Genomic DNA, 9,721 nt, shown 5'->3' with positions numbered 1-9,721 from the left:
ATTTTCTTGCTTTAAATAAGGAAGAAATTGGATAGGATGAATGAAATTTGGCTGTCATATTGCAGTGATGGTGCAGCAGGGAGATTATGTGTTTCACATAATCGTTCATCATTTCCCAACCAGTGTTCAGGCTTAGCATAATGGAATTGGTAAACTGGTTTAAATCAGAACGTGAGAACAGACTCTGAGGCAGACCGTGAGGGTGTGTGGTAATGTCTTCAGACCGAGGAGAGTATTTTCAGCACACAGAAATGAAACGACACAAACACCACCGAAACCACCCAGTCTGCATCTCTGCAGCATCACAATACTTCAGAACAGCCCTTAAAACATCTATAATACAGACTTTATTTGAATGCATAATAATCTATCTTTATTCCATTATGCAGGAGTTCTATGTCCTCATTTCTAAGCTTTCTCATTTAAAACCTAACCTTAGGGTCCCCAATAGCATTTCATGCAGTGTTAATTTCATCGACCAAAACTATGACTGGAAATGTTAGTTGGCAACCTTTTCTACGAGGAAGACTAGACAAAGCCAAAAAGTAGGGGTCAACCTATACTGTTTTTTAGGGCAGATATTGATACCGGCTATTAGTACCTGATATTTGGAACGGTTAAGTGTTTATTATGACATACAAAATGTACTCAATGTGGCAAAAGTACAATTGCAGCATCAACAAAATGAAGGACAAGCTCGAGATCTATCAGCATGAGAAATGGCACCGAGCAATACAATAGAAGCAGGAAAACAGGAGGTGATGTCATACGCTCACTGTGTCAGTGGTACACAGGATTAAGTGTTGAGTGTTGATGGCTAAGTCTGAATGATTTGGAAGAATATTCTATTTGTGACCCCCCCCCCCCCCCCCCCCCCAACATTGCAATGGAGATTTAATAGGCAATTATTTTTCAAGTTCCTCATCTTAAATATTTTTCAACTCAAGCAGTAAATCATCCTATATTTTATCCAACACATTAGATAGATTAACAATTTTGAAAACATGTCTCATTGTAATTATTCTGACTTATATTGCAAATTCAGTAAGAAAAACATTCAGAAAAATAAGGGAGGTAAGATTTTTGTAAAATAATCTAAAAAAAAAAAACACACTTGAATGATTACATGATGTGTAAAGGATGACATCTCTGCAGCAAAAGACAAATTTTAAACTTGTATTTTGACACACATTTCAGGTTAAAGAAGTATTGCACCCTCTGCACTTTGAAAATTGCACTTGACCATTGCAATTTAATATAAATGTCACTTAATTGCCCAGCCCTAGCAAGCACTCATGTGAAAACTAGCCAATCAGATTGTATACATGATATATGGTGAGACTGTCAAGAGTGAAATAAAGCCACAGGAGAAAACACACCTTGAAGTGGAACCAGAGTAGCGCACTTTTGGATTAATCAACTTTGTCAATTATTGGTAAAATAAAATGCCAATACAGATAATCACCCAAAGGTCATATATCGGTCGGAATAATCAGTCGTGACGTGTGTTGAAAAAAGATCATTAACTTCCTGACACCTGAGCTTTTGTTTAGAATGCATTTTTAGTTTCTTACACATATTTGGGAAAAGTAGGACCTAATAAGGTAAAACATCAGCCTTGTCTTTGGACAGGAATCTTTTGGGAAATTTGTTCTTTCCAAAATCCACACAAATCCCTTAAATTTAAAAAAAAAATTACTGGAAAAATTGTAAAACATATTTTAAAAGTTTTTCAAATAATTTATAAATGTGGGGGGCAGAGGGCCCAGTGGTTTAAGGCCCGCACCATGAACATGGGTGGCCCCGGGTCTGAGACCGGCCTGTGACCCTTCCCTGCATATCTCTCCCCAGCTCTCTCATCCCTATTTCTTTCTGTTCTTTTGAGTATATTTATCATCATAAAGCCTAATCATTCCTATTAACAAAATCCTTAAGAAAATACATATAAATTCCTGAAGATTTTCAATCAAATTCCCCCTAAAATTACTTTAGAAATTCCCAAACATTTGCACATTCCACCAAAATTTCAAAAATGACAGAAAATTCCCCAAATATTCCCAAATTCTGTATAAATTCTTAACAATTTCAAAGGCCTACCCCGCAAAAAATCCCAAGCAAATTCCTCAAAATTATAAATACCTTTCCCAAATTTCCAAAATATATTCAAAGCAAATTTCTACCAAACTTTCAATGAAGCTCCCCAAAATATACAAACATATCCCCTAAATGCACATGAAATACTTTAAGATTTCCCATCAAATCCCCCAAAATTACAAACTTTTCCCAAATTTCAATGAAAATACACAAAACAAATTTCCATGAAATTTCCAAAATAGATTCATAGAGAATTTTTTCAAAACTTGCAACGAAATTCTCCAAAGCATACAAGTGTATTCCCTTAATTCCCATGAAAATTTTTGAAATTCCCAAGCAAATTCCCCAAAATATCCAAACAGCAAATTTCAACCAAATTGCTTACACTTCAACGGACATTTTGTCATTAAAATGATCAGAATCAGATTCCTTTTCTCATATGTGAACCATATCTGATTTTTTTCTGGCAGATTGATCAGCAAAAGTCACATTTAATCTAATCTTTTCACATTATATTCAGACCACTTTCATATACGTTACTAAATCAGATACATATCTGATCTTTTGGAATTTTACATACAAACAAAAACATCAGATCTGAGCAAAAGATCAGAGTGAGCATGGCCTGCAGTTTGAACAAAACTACAGAACTATAAAACCTGCTAATGTTTCATAAGTCATAGCATATGAAACCTCTCTATGCAACATGTGAATCCACAAGTTATTTACAAGGCTATTCTTGGTCTTCTTCCTGCATATCTTCTGACCTATATCAGTCAGAGGAGCTCTAGAACTTAAAATCCTCATTCTCAGGATGTTGTCTTACTGCCTATCCCAAGGTCATAACAAAACTTGGGGAAAAAAGGTTTTTAAATTTGCTGCTCCTTCTGCCTGGAATGAATGACAGGATCTGAAACTTGGTGATTTGATCTCAGTAGACATTTTTCAGAGGTTGCTGGTTCACTTGGAGGCACACACATCTGTCTGTAGATGTTTTACTTGATCTATGTTTGTAGTCCAATTTTGACAAATATTTGCTTATTTGATTCATTCGTGTGTTCTAGTGTGCTGGTATGCTTGTATGTATGGCTGCTTATTGTGCGTTTATAAACGTGTTAACGGTGCTTGAACTCTTGAAAAGGAGATTTTTTTAATCTCAACAAGATTTTCCTGGTTAAATAAAGGTGGAATTACAATGAAACACTGAATTACTAATAAAGATATAGATTTTTTCCCAAAGTACATACATTCTTTTTTTGTAATGAAGTGAGTTTCATTTCTAAGACACACTTATTTTACTGTTGTATATTTCAGGCTACCATTAATTTAATGTTAAAAGGAACCCTGCATATCAAGTAATGGCATTAGCTTTGACGCTGTTTTTAAGTTCAAATAGCCTCTGTTTACATGAATAAAGAGGTTATGTTGTCACTAAAGCAGTGCACTAATGTTCATGTATTTATAGTTCTGACAATAACAGTCATGTTGCATACATTGCCTGTTTGCATAAGTCATATACATTAACATAGTGTCATTTACATGTATGTTGTACAAAGAAACTGTTGTACATATTTATAGAAAGTTTAACAGATAAATGCACACACAGGCCATCGTCTTTCTGCAATGCACTCTGTGTAGTGCTGTCAGTGATTCCATTGTTCTTAAACTTTTTCTGATAGTGCTCACTTTAATCTACACTTTCCTCTTTAGTCTCCTCTTAAATAACACCGTGCTCAGGTTCAAAATGATAAGCATTAAAGCAACTGTTTACATATTGCCAGCCAGGACCCAAAAGTGGGTTATGGAGCTGGTTTCAGTGAATTGCAAATGTATATCTGGAAAAAAAAAATCGATTAAAAGGTCTATAAAACTCTTTTAAACCATGCCCATTTTACCCAGCATCTTTGTTTTGTTTGGTTTTATGCTGTTCAAAGTCCAAACTGTGCTACTTTTCATTACATTTATCAGAAATATGCATCATGATTTCTCACTGAGGAGTTGGTATTGGGTCCTGAGGCCCCATCAGTTGGAAAACAGTGGATTAAAGGATGATACATGCAGGAAAAGATATAGAAGAAGAGCAAAGTCAACTGACATTAATAAATTCATAATGCATAAATTCAATGATATTTTGACACATATAGTTAATGATAATTCAAGTCAGGTTCATTCATAAATCACAGTTTATACCTGGAGCAATTTAATGTGCTATGCAGAGTTTAAATCAAAACATTGAGAGCATTTAAAATTATTAAAAGGCATATGAGATTACCAGGAATAAGACATTTAAATATTAAATGTATTAAATGAAATTATTAAAAAAAGAAAAAGCTGGATGCATTTATTCCACTGATAGTTTTTTAGTTTAGGATGTGTGCTTTTTACCTTGACTGAACTAGTCCTCTTTATTAAAACCGCCTTTGCTGAGTTTGACAGCAAGTTTACCTCCTTTCACTTCCTTCTGTTTCCTGAAATCTGCAACATCTCCAAAAGTGGGCTGTGAAATAAAAGAAAGAATATATGTTGTCATGACTATATCTTTGCACATTTTGATGATGGCTCTGTTGTAGAAAAGTATTATTACTGATCATTTAAAACAAGAGGAACTGAAAATGTAAAGAAAAACAACAGTCACTTTAATTAAATATCATTGAATAGGAATCACTCCCTCAAGGGCCCAGTCAGTATTTTTGACTTAACGGCATAGAAATACTTCAAAGTCTTGGTGAAGGATAAAGACTAACTATATTTTCAGTTGCTCTTGCTTCAGAAATAAAGGTGCATTCTGTTGAAACATAAAACAACAACACCTGGCAAAATGACTTGAATTGCATTTAATTTGCCTTTTTTTTTTTTTTTTTTTTTAAACTTCACAGTGTCTTTGTTGAACTTTATCTGTTTAACTAGGAGTAATAGATGCTGACTGTCATTATGCTTTCTTTTTTTTCTTTTCCAGAATCTCCCCTCTGGGGGATCAATAAAGTATTATCTTGTCTTATTTTGGTGTAGGGTCTACTTTTTTGTTTTACTTTGAAAATCTGTGGCAGGTGTTCACGTGTTTTTTGTAGTGATCATTTGGATTTTATGATCATGCAGATGTGGGTTTATCCTGATGATCACTCTTCTTTAAACTAAATCCCTTTTCCTTAAACTAAACTTAACTTCAGTGTCCATATGGTGCCCTGTGTGTCTCCTCAGCAGCATCATGGTGGAGCTAAATCTGATAGTAAGTATATGATGGAGAAGACTCTCCGTCCCACAGGAGGTGAACCGTTGGCCACTAGGTGTCACAGTGGTTGTTTCATACAGACGAGTCAGCATCTGTTCTCTGTTTCACTGACTAATATCTACAAGGCTCATGTGTGTTTGCCTGACAGCAGCCCAGAGTTGAGAGTTTGCGAAAATAAATGATACATCAGGATGAAAACAGTCTTACAGTATCTTATACTCTTCATATGGGGCAGAGTAGTTTTTTCTTTTAATTAAGGCTATAGACGTGAGATCTTTTCAGCTGAGTACTTTTAGTCTTATTCATTTCATGTTTTAAAAATGTCATCTTTTGGCCCGTTTATGTCCTTAGGATTGTGCCTCTACTTTGTAAGTTAGTTAAGATACATTTAAAATGTAGAATTACATTCTTTGTTTTAGTGTATCAGTCTAATTGGCTCAAGGCAGAGCTCTTAGAGTGAAAAACACCATACAACACATTTCTGCAGGCATGCTTGTTGTCAAAGTAACCTGATAATAAAAATGAAGAAAAGTTTAACCCTAATGGACCATTCCTGCTTTGCTGTAAACAATTGAGGTTAATGGAAAAAGAGCATATTTTAATCTTGATTATGTACAGTATCTGTAATTGTATATCTGTAATTGTATATCTATCTCTTTCTATCTTAAAGAAGAGTGTCCTCCTTCAACACTTCATTATGTCCCACTGGAATATTTCTGCTACTGTGAGATTTCAGGATGAACAACCAAATCACCAGCCCTGAAGCTGGCCTTTTGAGTTTTTCCTGAGTTTTGTGGTCAGCACAGGTTCCTCTTTATACTCTACCACTACCAAAGACAGTTTTACCATTAGACAAAGGTAGGCCTCGTGTTTCAAGGGGCCGAAGATGTGGTGATTATAGATGTGTATTAAACATGAGAAATTCCTCTAAAAATACTTTCATGAAGACATGTATTGTGGATGTAAATAGGGGCCTATGAAATAGTGTTTAGATGGAGTTTGATTTTCCTGAAAATCCCTGGATAGGACCCCTGGCCCCAACAGCAAAGTTCAGGTAGTGCTGCACAATTAATCTAGTCTCATTTTCACATTAATGATTTTTGCGTCCCACAATCATGAAAACAAGACCATCTAGATTGACAAATATTGTGCCACATGCCATGTTGTCCTTATATTTTTTTCTTTCAACCTTTCAACCTTTACGTAATTTTCTTAGAGGAGAGGTTCTCAAACTTTTCAGCCCCCCTTTTAACCCACCCCCTAAATAAAGGTGCCAGAGACCGTACCGGAAGGTGGCTGAAGTATAGTTGAACAGAGGTGTGTGAATTCAAGGATAGTCATGTGCAAACTCACTCAACGACTTAAAAAAAACTCTTATTGTAGCAAAATCTCATCAAATGACCATATTCTTATTTTACATATTTTTTATAGAAATTGATAAAACATACAATTTTAAATCATTCAAAAATATTCTCTTTTATTTTGGAAAGCAACTGGAGACCCCCCTCCAAGGGGTCCTCTCCCCCACTTCAAGAACCACTGACTTGGAGCATGCTCTCATTTGCAATGGCATCAAGAACATATTTACTGTAGTACATTAAAACAAATAAATGCAACACAAAATAAACAAAAAATCAAATAGACATGAACAATGTAGAAGAACACAATAAGCAGAGGATGCTGAGCACGGTCAAAAACAGTTACATTCATGAACATAGTTCCTTATCATGTTTGTAAATTGTTTTCATGTTCTCTGTTTATTACAATCATTTTTAGATATTTGTATAATTATTGTCTTAACTTAGCGCCTGTTTTTCAAAGGGCTTACAAACTCTAAGTGTCAGCGATGTTGAAGTTCAGTGAATACTGTTTACTATTCGTGATCTCAATATAGGGAATATCCATGATTTTAATTTGTTCTGTAATAGAGCAGCCCCGAGGTCCAAGCCCCTCAAAAAGCCCTACATTTCTGCAAATGAAGCCAATTCTATTCAGGTAGATCCAGATCGTTATGGTTATTTCTATGAGTTACACCTGGCATAGAGACATGTTAAAATGTACAGCCACGATGACTTACAGATAGAATAGATCTGAACAGAACAGGGCCTCATGTTGGTCTTTGCTTGTGGTCTCAAAATCACTCAGACTGCCTCGGGCTGCTAGATTCCAGTGAATCCCACACATTTGACCTTTCATGCAGCACATAAACAAGGATGAGAGTGGAGATTCATAAAGTAGGCTGACACATAAGACGCATATTTAGAGGAAAATCAAATGAAGAAACTCAAGAAGCCTCTAAAGATGTCTTGATAACTTAAGTGAGTGATTTTAACTGTGGATACAGCTGTTATGATTCTGACAGATCGATCAGAGCATGATCAGACAAATGCCTGTGTATACTTCAACTAAAACATCTACCTTTGGATGTTTGCATATCTTTTTAACTGCTTACTTGCATATATCAGAACTATTAATGTATGGATTCGTGGGTCCAAATACATAAGCACAGAATTAATTTAATTATATTTGTAAAAATTCATCTTTTCATAACAGGTCACTGTTTCTCATCACATGTAGGGCAGCATCTTAAGATATAGAGCCTTCAGTTTAACAGTGATTTACTCTCAGGTAGATTAGGCTATTTCAAGTAATTCAATAAATTTGGCAAGGGATGCTTGAAGACAGGTTTCGTGAGCAGGGTCACCCTTGAAGCATGTCGAGTCCAGTGTTTGGGACCAAGAAGAGTCCCAAAATAATCTATGTCAGCAGTGTGAACATGAACTAAATGATCAAACTGCATCCTAGTCATCGGATACACAAACATATGTGTATATAAGCTCCTAGATATACAGAATGAAGATGTGTGATAAAAATTTTAAAAAGCTCACTATAGCTCCATCTCACAGGTGATTTGTAAAAACATTTGGTCTCCAGGAATGTGTCCATGTGTGCCACTTTCAGAAGATTAAAAGAGTTCAAAATACGTGGCACTCCAGCTGAGTAGGATAATATCCTGCTCTAATCCCCCTAATATAGTAAACAAATTCTTAACTGTTCTAGCTTTTAGTGAAGAAAATATTTACTTGAGATTAGGTTAAAAGGCTATTTTCTCACTGTAAAAAATGTATTAAAGCTCTTTTAAGATATTACTTGGAACAAGTATAGAATAAGAACTTTACTGTCATGTTATATGATGATATATGACAATGATGATATTATATTATTTTGTTGTTATTAATGGTACGCACATGATAAGTTAGAGGTTCACACAGTTAGGTCATTCCCAACTCTCTCTCTCTCTCTCGTTTCAAACTTTGTCCTCTGTCCTATCTATAATAAATGCATCAAAGCCCACAAAGGAAGGTTAGAGGGAAAAAAGCAATTCAAGTAGCTCTAACACAGTGCACTTTTCTGTTAATTCCTTTGATGCTTTTAGAACTTCATAGGATTCTCTTTTGTCATTTGCACTTTGCTTACTACTAATTGCATCATGATCCCCTCCCTATGATAACACATTTTACCATGCCTGCACTTGAAGTTTGTACTCTACATATCACAAAGAACTACAGCTAGAAGCACGCACACAAAGATGAGGAGTCATGTCGTCATTAGACATTATTTTTGATGTTACTTGTTAATTAAAAATTGCAGCAAATAAAACAACCTATAAATAGGGGAACAGAATTGATGTAATTTGATAAACTGAGATGAAAATATAAAATGCCTCAAACATAATACTTTAGGTTTCTGCAGGTAAGAGACTTTTCAATCATATTGGTACAAATTTAGTTAAGAAATGCAACCAACTGAAGAATTACTTTCAAAAGTGCAAAGCAATACACTGATAATGGGGCAATGCTGCAAGACCCTTTGCAAGTCCACCACAGTAAATCAGTTTTGCAGTCTTGAGGTCAGGATCTTGTGATAGTTTTTGACAAGACCACAGGGACAGGTATACGGGAGCATGCTTATAAAATTTCTTTTGGGGGATGGGGTGAACAAATAAAACCTGTGCATTGTATGGTTAAGATGTAATTCACAGTTGTTAATGAAAGTATTCTTATATCTAATCACTTAAAAACACATGAATTTTGTTTTGTTTTTGTTTGTTTGTTTGTTTGTTTCATGATAATTTATAAAAATTATTTGTAAAATGGAAGTCCCCAGAAGCTATGTGGAGCTTTAGATATGTGCCCAGACATCATTATATAATTCACAAATAACATTAATAGTACATAATATACACAATTACAAATTCAAACATCATTGCTAATATCATCACGTTAGAAAATGAACGTTTTGTTTCATAATGAGCAAATTAAACCTGTGTTAGAAAACTCAAAGATATCTGTTTCTGCTGAATGTCTATCTATTTCTGAATTCTGTAGGTACTGTCTG

Source organism: Cheilinus undulatus, linkage group 7, assembly GCF_018320785.1.
Source record: "Cheilinus undulatus linkage group 7, ASM1832078v1, whole genome shotgun sequence".
Classification (NCBI taxonomy): Eukaryota; Metazoa; Chordata; class Actinopteri; order Labriformes; family Labridae; genus Cheilinus; species Cheilinus undulatus.
This window is presented reverse-complemented; position numbering follows the sequence as displayed.